Below are 15,014 nucleotides of genomic sequence, written 5' to 3'. Positions count from 1 at the left end.
TAGTTGGGGAAACAGTGGAAACAGTGTCAGACTTTATTTTTTAGGACTCCAAAATCACTGCAGATGGTGACTGCAGCCATGAAATTAAAAGACGCTTACTCCTTGGAAGGCAAGTTATGACCAACCTAGATAGCATATTCAAAAGCAGAGACATTACTTTGCCAACAAAGGTTCATCTAGTCAAGGCTATGGTTTTTCCAGTGGTCATGTATGGATGTGAGACTTGGACTGTGAAGAAGCCTGCGCGCCAAAGAATTGATGCATTTGAACTGTGGTGTTGGAGAAGACTTGAGAGTCCCTTGGACTGCAAGGAGATCCAACCAGTCCATTCTAAAGGAGATCAGCCCTGGGATTTCTTTGGAAGGAATGATGCTAAAGCTGAAACTCCAGTACTTTGGCCACCTCATGCGAAGAGTTGACTCATTGGAAAAGACTCTGATGCTGGGAGGGATTGGGGGCAGGAGGAGAAGGGGATGACAGAGGATGAGATGGCTGGATGGCATCACTGACTTGATGGACGTGAGTCTGAGTGAACTCTGGGAGTTGGTGATGGACAGGGAGGCCTGGCATGCTGCAATTCATGGGGTCACAAAGAGTCGGACATGACCGAGCGACTGAACTGACTGACTGACTGACTCTAGGCTAAGTCATCTCATAGGATCCAGATTCCTGGTCTTGTTATCAGTCTTCTATAACTTCTCCACGTCTGACCTCTCATAAACAAGCATTTCAGGACTCATATGTGCATATAATCATTAAAAACAAAAATAATTTGTAAAGATAAATCCCTGTTCAAAAATGAAACATCCAAAAACGGGAGACAGTTTGTGGAAATGCTGCATTGTTTTTAGTTCAACAAACTTTGATATTAGTATACCAAATACTTTTTCTTAAAGTCCATTAAACTGGCTATCTGTGGTCCAGATTTTTTTTTGTTATCGTCTCATAACCAAACGTTCCACTAGGTTAGGTTTTCCCAGGATAGAATGTTTGACTGAAGACAACTTCTCTTGCCGAAGAGAACTCCTTTTAGGTTTTCTAGTTCAACTGAGGTCAAAGATCCCAAAGCTAATCATTACAGTTCAAGCTCAAATTCTGATGATGTCTTCCCCAGGTCAGTGGCTCTGTGTAGGCAGATGTTTTCAAAGTCTGTGATCTATTGGTAGAGAGACTGTTCATAAGGTATGAGCAGTAGATACATTCCTCCTTTCTATGGCAGTCCTAGGACTGAGTTGAAAAGGTCACGACCTTATCCCTGTTATGAGACTAAATGCCTCTCTGTCTTTCCTTGGCTGTCTGTATCAGACGGAACCAGACTAAATACATGCAAGGTATTTCAGTGTATATTAAATCTCACAAAATTTCTTTCTCTGCTGTAATGTTTAATTTTGTGTAAACTTGGCTAGGTCACAGCACTTAGATATTTGGTCACACATTATTCTAGAGGTTTTTGTGAAAGCATTTTTTTTAAGATGAAGGTGAGGGATCTTCCTGAGCCAGGGCTCAAACCCAAGTCTTCCACATTACAGGTAGGTGATTTACCATCTAAGCCACCAGGGAAGCCCCAATATTTAAATCAGTAAACTTGAAGTTAAGCAGATTACCTTTCACAGTGGTAGGTAGACATCATCCAATCATCTGAAGCCCTTGGCAGAAAAAGCCTGACTTCCCAAGATGATGGGATTCTGCCTGAACTCTGCCTCTGGACTTAAATTGTAGCTTCCCTGGGTTTCCTGTCTGCTGGCCCATCCTGCAGATTTTGAGCTTGCCAAATCTCCACAATCATGTGAGCTAATTCCTTAACATAAATCTTTCTTTTTACATATATATATATATATATATATATATATACATATATATATACATATCCTGTTTGTTCTCTTTCCCTGGAGAGCCCTGATTAATATTATAGCCAAAGGTTTTTATCATTTCTACTCTTTTAAAAAATCCCTTGATATTCTCCCCTTCCAGCTTTACTGAGATATAATTGAAGTATAACATTATATAGGTTTGAGTACAATGTGATAATTTGTGTATATTAATATCACAAAATGATTACACAGTAAGGTTACTTAACACATTCATCACCTCACATAGCTACTATCATTTTTTGAGGGGTGCCAGCTGCAGTAAGAACATTTAAGATCTATTCTCTTAGCAGATTTTAAGTATGAAAGTGAAAGTTAGTCACTTAGTCATGTCCAACTTTTTGTGACCCCATGGTCTGTAGCCCACCAGGCTCCTCTGTCCATTGAATTCTCCAGGCAAGAATACTGGAGTGGGTTGACATTTCCTTCTCCAGGGGATCTTCCCAACCCTGGGATCAAACCCAGGTTTCCCACATTGTGGGTATACTCTTTACTGACTGAGCCTCCAGGGAAGCCACTAAATATAAAATGCAGTATTTTTAAATATAGTTATCATGTTGTACACTAGATCCTCAGAACTTATTCATATTAAAATTGGAAGTTTGTACCCTTTGACCAAATCTCCCCATTTCCCCAAATCCCCAATCTTGAAATCATGGTTCTACTCTCTGTAGTGGCATTTTTAAGATTCTACATGTAAATGAGAAAATACAGGCTTTGTTCTTTCTCTGTCTGACTTATTTAACTTAACATGATACCTTCAAGGTCAAACCATCTTGTTACAAATGATAGGATTTCCTTTTCTTTTGGCTCAATAGTATTCCATCACACACACACACACACACACACACACACGTCAGTCATTCAATCATGCCTGATTCATTGCAACCCCATGGACTATATAGCCTGCCAGGTCCTCTCTGTTCATGGGACTTTCAAAGAAAGACTACTGGGGTGGGTTGCCATTTCCTCTTTTAGGGGATCTTCCCTGCAGGCAACAAACCGGCATCTCTTGTGTCTCCTGCACTGGCAGGCAGATTCTTTATCTCTGTGCCACCTGTGAAGCCCATACACACACACACACACACACACACACACACACACATATGATAAATTTAATTGTGAAAGTGAAGTGAAAGTTTAAGTTGCTCAGTTGTGTCTGACTCTTTAGGACCCCATGGACTATACATACAGTCCATGGAATTCTCTAGGCCAGAATACTGGAGTAGGTAGCCTTTCCCTTCTCCAGGTGATCTTCCCGACCCAGGGGTTGAACTCAGTTCTCCCACATTGCAGGCAGATTCTTTACCAACTGAGCCACAAGGGAAGTCTATATATATATATATATATATATGTTTAATTGTAACTGGAAGGAATTTGAGCTTAGTGTTTGTAAACATCTCAACTGTTTTAAGGTTCAGTTCAGTTCAGTTCAGTCGCTCAGTCATGTCTGACTCTTTGCTACTCCATGAATCACAGCACGCCAGGCCTCCCTGTCCATCACCAACTCCCGGAGTTCACTCAGACTCCCATCCATCAAGTTGGTGATGCCATCCAGCCATCTCATCCTCTGTTGTCCCCTTTTCTTCCTGCCCCCAATCCCTCCCAGCATCACAGTCTTTTCCAATGAGTCAACTCTTCTCATGAGGCGGCCAAAGTACTGGAGTTTCAGCTTTAGCATCAATCCTTCCAAAGAACACCCAGGGCTGATCTCCTTTAGAATGGACTGGTTGGATCTCCTTGCAGTCCAAGGGACTCTCAAGAGTCTTCTCCAACACCACAGTTCAAAAGCATCAATTCTTTGGCACTCAGCTTTCTTCACAGTCAAACTCTCACATCCATTCATGACCACTGAAAAAACCATAGCCTTGACTAGATGGACCTTTGTTGGCAAAGTAATGTCTCTGCTTTACAATATGCTGTCTAGGTTGGTCATAACTTTTATTCCAAGGTAGATCCATGTAAAAATCCTCAGTTTATTTCCCCTTACTAATGAATTATGTCTTATTTTCTCTAGAGGCTCAAATAATACATCAATATGGCATATTAGCTCTTTCCCTAACCCTATGCAATTAATTAAGGAAAAACTGAAATTATTACTTACACTAAGAAATCAAATATTTTCAACTTACCTTTTTTCATTCAGTGTAAATGTTCAACAGTCTATTTTAGATAAACTTAATGGAAAAAATGTTTGGATTTTGAAGGTAAAAAGGATATTTTTTAAAAAGTAAAGTTTTAGGCAGTATCTTTGACTGCAAAGGTGATTATTTTGACTATGTAAATTTATTTACAAATAAAGTGTGTGTAGGTAGAAATCTTGTTAACTCACATTGTGTATACATCCTTCGGTGATGTCCTTGGGATATTGGTCAAATAGATCCTGCATTGAATTACAATTACAACCTTAATGCAAATAATACATGAGAGAATTTTTAAAACAGAACACATGGACAGACTGGATAGTCATCCAGTCGTACTGTTTCTCTTGCATATGTGTATATCTGTGTAATTTTAGATATTTACAGAGATTAGAAAAGGGTCAAGCAATTTGAAGGAAATTCAGAATTTCTTTGAAAGGAGAGGATTAATTTTAAAATGAATTTTCAGTTAAATAGGGAAACAGGATAAGGATTTCCCCTATTTTAGCAAAAAGATGTAGAGCCTTTTGCAGGCAGAAAGTGCTCTCCCTGAGTGACCTATTGCTGGCCTTTACTGCAGGAATAGATTTGTTTTGGTAGACTGTTGTAGCCAGCTACCTGCAGAGAGAAGGGAATCCTAGTTGAAAGAATTCTTAATACAGTAGTTAAATATTCCTTCTTTTGGATGAAGCTTTCCCATATGGTATTCCCTTACATTCAGCATAATTTATAGGTTCTTAATTTTAAAACCCTTTATTTCAGAACAAATGAAAATAATTTAATCTTTGACAAGAGAATTGGATATCCCCATGGAAGAGCTGTAGTTTATTCAAATCAAGTCCACCCTGGAATGACCAAGAACAAGATGTAAAATGAATGAGAAAGGAAAATACAGCAGAATGTACCAGATGTTTTTCATGTGTTGGCTGTACATATATCTTTCTTTGTTAGCTTTTAGCTGCAGATTGAGTGCAGTGTACATCATTTTATACACAATAGACAGCTATGAATCATGTATTCACATATGGATATAATCTCTCATAAGATTTATTGAAATAGAAAGATAGGAAAGCACAACATGACATATATGCTGAATTCTATATAGGCACGTGTGAATTATATAGTTAGATGCTCTCTTCCAGGGATTTCTTATCACTGTCTCACTGGGTAGTGTAAGGATTAATTAGTTAGTTTGTAGGCTCTTTGAAGCTAGAAAACTCTGCAAGTGCTGAGAATCATCAAGGTAACTCAAGAGTGAGGCATAAGTGGTTGCAACCTCATCAGCTCTTTGAAATGTGTGTCTAGACTGATTCACAGTTTTCTTTTAGTGTTTTATGGATTGGAAATTTCTTAGCAAATTTTGAAGATGATATGTGTTCCACTGAAATCATACGAATCTGCAATACGAATCATTTTTGTTTGTATTTTGTTTCTGAAATAGATATGTTTCGGAATGTTTCCGAACATAGATATGTTTCTAAACCTAACTTATTAAGGAATGATTTTGATATCCATTATAACCAATCTACCATTTGATTGATTAAACTGTAGTTCTCTTAATTTGTGCAACTGAAGTCTAGTTAATTTGCATGAAGATAGCTGTTTCCATTTCTTATACACTAAAAGACATTAAGAGAAGTAGTCATTGTTTCCATAAAACTCATATAGCTTTTATTGGCATGTTTCAATCATTTCTCATTGTAAAAATGTCAATTCTGAAATGTTATTTATCTCTTTTAAGAATATATATTGTAGATAGTTAAACATGAGCATGATTTCCTTAATTCAGGAGTCAAATTCTGCATATATTTTTCTTTGTCCTCTTACTCCGATTATAATTATACGGATAATGTGTCAAAAAGTGTGAAGAACAGTGATGGTTATATATTTTCTTTCTTTTTTAAGATTTTTATGTGGACAAATTTTAATCTTTATTGAATTTGTTACAATATTGCTTCTGTTTCATGTTTTGGTCTTTGACCTTGAGGCAGGTGGTATCTTAGCTCCCTAACCAGGGATTGAACCCACACCCCTACATTGGAAGATGAAATGTTAACTACTGGACCACCAGAGAAGTCCCATATTTTATTTTATTCTACAAGATGATGCTGTGAAAGTGCTACACTCAATACGCCAGCAAATTTGGAAAACTCAGCAGTGGCCACAGGACTAGAAAAGGAGAGTGTTCATCCCAGTCCCAAAGAAAGGCAATGCCAAAGAATGTTCAAACTACTGCACAATTGTACTCATCTCACACACTAGCAAAGTAATGCTCAAAATTCTTCAAGCCAGGCTTCAACAGTATGTGAACCATGAACTTCCAAATTTTCAAGCTGGATTTACAAAAGGCAGAGGAACCAGAAATCAAATTCCTAACATCTGTTGAATCATTAAAAAAGTAAGAGAGTTCCAGGAAAACATCTACTTCTGCTTTATTGATTATGCCAAAGCCTTTGACTATATGGATCACAACAAACTGTGGAAAATTCTGAAAGAGATGGGACCACCAGACCACCTGACCGGCCTCTTGAGAAATCTGTATGCAGGTCAAGAAGCAACAGTGAGAACTGGACATGGAACAACAGACTGGTTCCAAATAGGGAAAAGAGTACATCAAGGCTGTATATTGTCACCCTGCTTATTTAACTTATATGCAGAGTACATCATGAGAAATGGTGGGCTGGATGAAGCACAAGCTGGAATCAGGATTGATGGGAAAAAATATCAATAACCTCAGATATGCAGATGATACCACCCTTATGGCAGAAAGTGAAGAGGAACTAAAAAGCCTCTTGATGAAAGTGAAAGAGGAGAGTGAAAATGTTGTCTTAAAGCTAAACATTCAGAAAACTAAGATCATGGCATCTGGTCCTATCACTTCATGGCAAATAGGTGGGGAAACAGTGGTAACAGTGACAAACTTTGTTTTTCTGGGCTCCAAAATCACTGCAGATGGTGACTGCAGCCATGAAATTGAAAGATGCTTACTCCTTGGAAGAAAAATTATGACCAACCTAGACAGCATATTAAAAAGCAGAGACATTACTTTGCCAACAAAGGGCCATCCAGTCAAGGCTATGGTTTTTCCAGTAGTCGTGTATGGATGTGAGAGATTTGGAAGAAAGCTGAGTGCCGAAGAGCTGATACTTTTGGACTGTGGTGTTGGAGAAGAACTGAAAAGAGATCCAACAAGTCCATCCTAAAGGAAATCAATCCTGAATTGGAAAGACTGATGTTGAAGCTGAAACTCCAATACTTTCACCACCTGATGTGAAGAAATGACTCATTTGAGAAGACCCTGATGCTGAGAAAGATTGAAGGTAGGAGGAGAAGGGGACGCCAGAGGATGAGATGATTGGATGGCATCACCAACTCGACGGACGTGAGTTTGAATAAGCTCCGGGAGTTGGTAATGGACAGGAAAGCCTGGCGTGCTGCAATCCATGGGGTTGCAAAAAGTCAGACACTACTGAGCTACTGAACTGAACATTTTTTAAATAAAATACCACATTTTTCATACTTCTTTTTCTGAATCCCTTGGAGGTGTCAATAGGGGAGGACGTTTTGTAGGCAAAGTAAATATGTAACAATATGATTCCAAATTAAAGTGAATATTGTTCCTTATGATACTGTTTTGTTTTTGAGTGAAATTTGGAAAAATAAGATACTAAGTGAAATAAGAGTACCTATTTAACCCCACCCAGAAATGATCACAATTAATACCTATCTTGTTCCATATATATTGCATTCAGTTATAATTGGAATATACCACAAGTTAATTTCCATCTCCCTATGCAGAGGTGTAATTACTATGAACCTGATATTTAGCTTTACCTTCATGATTTTATAGTTTCATTAGAATATATGCGCTATTTATAACACTTATTAGTATACAGTGAGTTTTTAATGTTTACACAAATATTATTTTTTCCCACTCATTTATGTTGAGAGCTACCTACATCAGTCTACTGTATTCCATTGTATCCCATAGTGTATTTATCCAAATGCTATAATGAAAACCCTTCTCTGTACTTTAGGTACACATATGTTAAGAGTTACTAATAAATATATACATGAAGAAGAGCTGGGTTACAGGGTGTGCACAGTTTCAATTCTGGGGAGACCAGGCATTCTGGTTCCTGTGAGTCACTGTACTGTTCTTATCCATACATTCTGATTGATTTAACATCTGTCCTGTTTTTTTTTTTTTTTTATGAAGTATTCATAGCAATTGCATTGATTAAAAATTAGCATCTATTTGTTATATGTCCATTTTGTCTAATAGTTGCAGCTTTTGTCATGGCTGTATAAAAATGGGAGACAAATGAAATATTAAGAGTTATAACCACCCTAGGGGGTTAAATCTGAAAATCGACTTTATTTTCCTCACCCACTTCAAACAAAACATGGCTGGTGTCTCCATTTTAAGGACAGCATGCAGAGTGTTGATGATAAAACAATATGCCCTGGGTCAGCAGTGGCCAGGGACAGCTAATTCCTTCCAATCTTGCATGATGGTGGGGTAAGCATTGGACACAATTTTTCATGCTGTCCACTTAAATGATACTGGCAGGCCACCATATGCTGAGTTTGGAGAAAACAAAGGAAATAAGAGCTTAGATAAATATGAATAATGTGCAGAGTATAGAAGCTGAGCACACGCAGTGAGTCTTGGTCTTGCTAGAGTGGTTTTATCATCTCTCAGACACCTCCATTTAATTTACTGGTCAGTTTGAAATAATGTTTCAGTAGTGAGTTTTAAAAAAATGTGTTTAATTAAAAAGTAAGTAATGAACTTCCCTTTCAAGAAAGTTTAGGGCAACCCAAAAAACTGGTATAATATATCCATTGGCATTTTCTATCCATTATTGAGGCCATAAAGGTTAACACTGATCTCCTGACACCCAGAAGATGCAAATCTGAGGGCACAATATTGGGTGGGGTTTCAAAAGTTACTAGTTACATTAAGAAAACTGCCTAAAGATGTCCTTTTCATATGTTTAACTTGTGAATTTGGAGAAAATGTATGAGCATACCACTCTGAGAAGCATTGCTTTTCAGCAATGGCACCCCACTCCAGTACTGTTGCCCAGAAAATCCCATGGATGGAGGAGCCTGGTAAGCTGCAGTCCATGGGGTCGCTAAGAGTCGGACACAACTGAGCGACTTCACTTTCACTTTCCACTTTCATGCATTGGAGAAGGAAATGGCAACCCACTCCAGTGTTCTTGCCTGGAGAATCCCAGGGATGGAGGAGCCTGGTGGGCTGCAGTCCATGGGGTCACACAGAGTCGGACACTACTGAAGCAACTTAGCAGCAGCAGCAGCAGCAGCAGTGCTTTCTTAAGTAAATTGTATTTATTTTTTATTCCAGATCTTTTTAATACTTATGAAATTTGCAGCAAAAGCTGTGAATACTTTAGCTCCGTTAGATCACAAGCAGTGGAATAATGCCATTTAGATGTTTCACATAGGAAATTAGATCTAAAAATGGTTTGATCAAGCATCCAATTAATGGAACCAAAATAACACTTTTGGAAGTTTATTCTGCTAGAAATTAAACTCTGACAATGTCATCAATGCTTTGTAAAATTCAGTTAAGAAGCTAAACACTGATGATAACTCTTGGTGGTGGTGACAACTTTGGAAACAAGTTTGGAAAAGATTGTAGATGATTTTATTAAAAATCAATAATCAACTTTATTATAAGAGAAATACATTTTAAAGAAAATAACCAGACAGCTTTAAGTATATAAATATTTTCCAGAATAATTATTCTGCTTGCTGTTTTTAATGCTTAAATAAGAAATATAAAGCTATTTTTCCATTTTGCTTCATTTACAGTTTAAAATTTTTGAAGACTTTCATTTTTAAAAGATGTTTTGAACAGAATTATTTATAGGTCCATCAATGTAATAAAAATAGTCTGTAAATAAATATATTAAATAATACATAACTTTACATTTTAGTATACTGTTTTACTTTTAAAGAGTCACAGTTTAATAATACAACTTATAGTCCCCTAACCTTACTAGATAACATTAAATTACTCTGTAGATTGGTACAACAGATTTATTCCTGTCAGCAATTGGTATGATTACTTTTAAAGTTGCCAAGCTAATGAATGAAAACTGGATAGAGGACGTATCAGATATTAAACTGAGAAGAACAGATACTACACTTGATCTTAGCCAAAAGACTGAGAAGCGATTGAAAATTGGAACTTTATGTAGCTCTAAGTTGTATCTTTCTAATTACTAGTGTGTTAGAACATCTTTTCATTTTTAGTAGTCATTAAGAGTTTTCTCTTTTTAAGTATATATCCTCTTTTTTCTCTTATGTTAGATACCTTTTATTCTCTTTTATTTTTAAGAATTACTTTGATATTTTTTGAATATTTTACTTTTTCCATGTATATTTTAATAGTGTTTATCTGAAGTTTCGTAGATATCCAAGATAAATTTCAGAACACTGATATGAAGGTTTCTAAAAAGCCAACTCAGAAGTCATTCTGGGGGTATATAATTCTAACTTTAAATCAATTAAAGTGTTTTGCCATTTCAGCAAAATATTTTTAAAGATACTCATTAAAAAACTCCAAATTATTTTGGAGGCTAAAAGAAAGTGCCTGCCAATGTAGAAAATGCAAGAGATGCCGGTTCACTCCCTGGGTCCGGAAGATCCCCTGGAGTAGGGAATGACAATACACTCCAGTGGGTTGGAGTGGAGTGGAAGAAACCCACTTTCGACAGAGGAGCCTGATGGACTACCATCCATGGGGTTGCAAAGAGTTGGACCTGACTTAGTGAGTAAATAACAACAATAAAGGATACATTTAAATAGCTATTTCAACAAAACACTCTACTCTTACAGAAAAAAAATAAAATAAAGAAAGGAAAACCTACTTGTTAACTATATAGCTCCTAGATGGTCCACTAAATATTTCACAATTGTCTTTTTGGTAATCAATAACCTCTCAACATACTTGTTAAAAATACAGGTTCTACAAGTTTCACTTCAGATCACAGGGTTAGAATGTCCAAGGAGAGTACCTAGAACTCTGGATTTTTAAAAAGACTCAAGTAGTTCTTATCTTTGAGAAAGTTTGAGCAACTGTGCTCTGACACACTAGCAAAAACAACAAAAACAGGGGAAAGCAAGTCTAGAGTTAGAAAAATGTATCTTTTTCCTACCCCCAGCCTTCCCAAATCTTCTACCTTCTTATTCTTTCTCTATCTTGGCAAATAATACTTCATCCACCTAGCATTTCATCAGAGTCAGAAACCTATAGGTTTGTAACTTAGCGAACAATAAGAAATATATTGCTGAATATTTTCCTTGGGTACACAAAATTTCTGGCTACATACTCATATGTCAATTAATGCTTATTTCTTGCTGTAAAATAGCAGTAGTTAATAAAAGTATTTCACCACTCTGGCAAAATAACCTCTGTACATGTTCCACTGCTACAAAAATTATATTGAAAACCTGGAGACTGACATTTTGAACTTCAGGTATTCCTCAACTATGGAAAAGCAGGTTGAGATGTCAGAGGCTATAATGAGAAGAGTTCTTATTTTTATTAATTTCTAAATTGTTTTGTGTTAAGGTAGATGTGCAGGTATGGGATGAATAGGTAGGTCATTGAAGCAGTAGTTAAAAATTGTAAAAGCTTTGGTGAAATTGCACATGGAAATTTGGACTTTGGCTCAGCTGGGAGATTTTGAAGAAAGGATATTTCTGATTCTTCACTGATTGTTGAGAAGGCTCTTACGGGGAACCACCTTAACATTTTGGAAAGAAGTCAATTTTGTAGCCAGACAATGGATTTTGAGAAGTTTGCTGACTATTTTAAGTCTCAGATTTGAGACTTGTGAAATGGGATTAAAATATATATATTGCTTGGGAGTGTGGTTATAAAATTATATGATAAAATAATGACAATTAATTATATTTGCCCTGTGTTTTTCCCTGACCAAAAGACCCAATTTAAATTAGTTACTCTGTATAGGTTGGTGTGGGTATTTTTGAGAAACACCTTCCTGGTGATGAAGAAAAGAATATTCTGGCAAAGTAGTATACTTTCTCCAATATTGACTTTTCAGAGATCTAGATATTACTTGAAGAAATTGACATGACTTGTAAAGGAAAAGTGGATAATTGTAGATTATTTAGGAGGCAGTCATTATTTACTGTGCCTATTTAAATCTCAGGGCACAGAGCTAGAACTGAAGAGTTCAGCAAGAAGGAGAAAGAACCCCTAAGAAAAGGTTGCCCAAGGATTTTATTTCTTTCAGTTTTTAGCTTGAAATACTGGGTGTATGGTGCTGGTAATTCCTGAGCTAGAGGAATATCATAGGAGGAACCATGTTTTGTGGGCAAAATAAAAGATTTCATTTTGATATGTAAATATGTAAAGTAAAAATTTGAATATGTCCTATTTGACAGTCAAAGATCTGTCACGTGTACCTCCATGGCTGAATCATGTCAATATATGGCAAAACCCACAACAATACTGTAAAGTAATTCGCCTCCAGTTAAACTAAGTTAATTAAAAAAAAAAAAAGATCTGTCCTGGAGATGTGAATTTGTTTACTGGTCAGCATAGATGTGGTGTTTAAAGCCCTGAAAATGCCTGCATCTTGAACCAACAACAATTAAGGCCTGAACAACCCCAGGCCTTTGTCAACTTTGATAGACGAGCCAAAGAAATACATATAAAGTTTATGTTAAAATTAATGGGAAAGACAGATTACTTAGAGATATGGAGACAACTAGCTATTAGCTAACAAATTGCAGAAATAATAAAATTGTATAGAATATATTTGATCAGGTATTCAAATGTAAACAGTGAAGTCACTCACATGCTAGATGTAAATGTATAAAACTACAAAGAGGCTTCCCCAGTGGCTCAGCAGTCTACCTGCAGTGCAGGAAACTCAGGAAATGTGGGTTTGATCCCTGGGTTGGGAAGATCCCCTGGTGGAGGGCATGGCAACCCACTCTAGTATTCTTTTGGTGAAAATCCCATGGACAGAGGAGTCTGGTGAGCTACAGTCTATGGGGTTGCAAAGAATCAGACATGACTAAAGTGACTGAGCACACACCCATAAATTATTTTAGTGGCAATATTTTATAAGCAAACATTAAATAATTTTTCTAAGTTCTATTAGCTGATATTTTCTCTGTATCTTTTTCTTTTCTTTTGTATTTGTATGTCAGTTTAACTCAGGAGAGGGTGTCTTCTTTTAACCCAGTTTTTTTTTTATTTAATATTCCCACTCTGTTTTAATACATGCAATATCAGGTTTCTCAGTAGAGAAGAAATATAGAATTTGGGTTGTTAATGTTAAAAACTCCTTGCTTTTTAGATTTGGGCTTCTGAAACTTGGTTTATTTAGGGCTTCTCATCAGACCTTGATTTTTCAGGTTTCTGTGATTGCTTCTCCAAAATAATCAGTGTCTGAAGGTGACGACTCCAATAAATGTAAAATTATGCAGGCTTTTAAGAAAATTATGTGTAAAAGAATTCAATACTCTTGAATGTGAGGCCTTAATAGCATTGCTTTCATCTGAGTCCTCTATGCACTTGGCCCAGAATTTCAATATGTTTTGCCCCCTCAGACGACATATCACAACTATGAACACTGTTGAGCTCATTAGAACAAAATGGTGATGTAATTAAGTTTTCCCTTGGTGTCCTTTGTTCATCTTCTTCCAGGTGTTGCCCACTTTTCCTGGGCTTCACATGCCTGCTTGTGACCCATCATGAATGCATAGAATGGGTTTAATGGTGAGGCTGCTTCTGTCTTATAAAGACTTCTTTATCATTACATGATGTATATCTCTATTTCAGTTGCCTTTTATTGTATCTTTTTTTTTTTTTTTTAACTAAAGTATTTGAGCTTCCCTGATGGCTCAGACAGTAAAGAATCTTCCTGTAATGCAGGAGACCTGGGTTCAGTCCCTGAGTTGAGAAGATCCCCTGGAGGAGAAAACGGCAACCCACTCCAGTATTCTTGCCTGGAGAATCCCTTGGATGTAGGAGCCTAACAAGCTCAGTTCATGGGGTCGCAAGGAGTTGGAAGACAAGTGAGTGACTAACACTTTGAACACTTCTGATAGCTGATTTACAATATTGTGTTGGATTCTGGTATACAAAAAATGATTAAATTATGCATACATATATATTCTTTTTCATTATAAGTTATTACAAGATATTGAATATAGTTCCCTGTACTATGTAGGAGGAACGTGCTATTTATTTTATATTTATTAGTTTGTATCAGCCAGGCGTGCTGCAGTCCATGGGGTTGCAAAGAGTTGGACACAACTGAACTGAACTGAACTGAACTGATCTGCTGATACCATTATTATGTCTTTTAAAAAAGTTTAATGATTTTCTTTGAAAGTAATGCGTATTTTTGCTATATTTATTCCTATATACCTGACAATTTATTTTTGTAAATACTATCAATTAAAATTTAAATTTTCTAATTATTTTTGATACTGTAATTAAAATTAGTATTTAGTAATCTTAAGTTCACTGAACTCTTAAACTAATAATTTATCTTAATTTCTTTGGATTTTTCTATATACATTATCACATCTTCTGCAAATAATGTTTATTTTCTTTCCTACAACTTTTTACAAAATATTTTTGTCATATTCATTAGGAGCTTCAAAACAAGATTTAGTAGAAATATACCAGGAATCTGCTTTTTTTTTCATTTTTTTTGAAGACAGTTCTTAAAGTTCATCATTAAGGTGATATTTGATATTTTCTGTGAGATTGTGGGAGATATATTTAATATAATTAAGGAAATGCTCATCTAGTCCTGGTTTGCTAAGGTTGTTTTATATTTTTGTTACAGTCATTTTTTTTTTACTTTTTAGATTCCATGTTAAGTGATAACATACAATATTTGTCTTTCTCTAGTGTGACTTATTTTGCTTAAGCATAATACCTCCAAATTCATTTGTGTTGTTGCAAATGGCAAAACTA

The 15,014-nt window shown here is 36.2% G+C and overlaps 1 non-coding gene across 1 annotated transcript; it reads right to left on the bottom strand.

The window, feature by feature from the left end:
- Window positions 1–10,025: 10,025 nt before the first annotated feature.
- LOC113899763 lies at window positions 10,026–10,220 on the bottom strand. The gene has a single exon (XR_003512982.1). It is a non-coding gene; the product is annotated as a U2 spliceosomal RNA (small nuclear RNA).
- Window positions 10,221–15,014: the final 4,794 nt, after the last annotated feature.

This window comes from Bos indicus x Bos taurus, chromosome 1 (genome assembly GCF_003369695.1).
Source record: "Bos indicus x Bos taurus breed Angus x Brahman F1 hybrid chromosome 1, Bos_hybrid_MaternalHap_v2.0, whole genome shotgun sequence".
NCBI lineage: Eukaryota > Metazoa > Chordata > Mammalia > Artiodactyla > Bovidae > Bos > Bos indicus x Bos taurus.
This window is presented reverse-complemented; position numbering and strand designations above follow the sequence as displayed.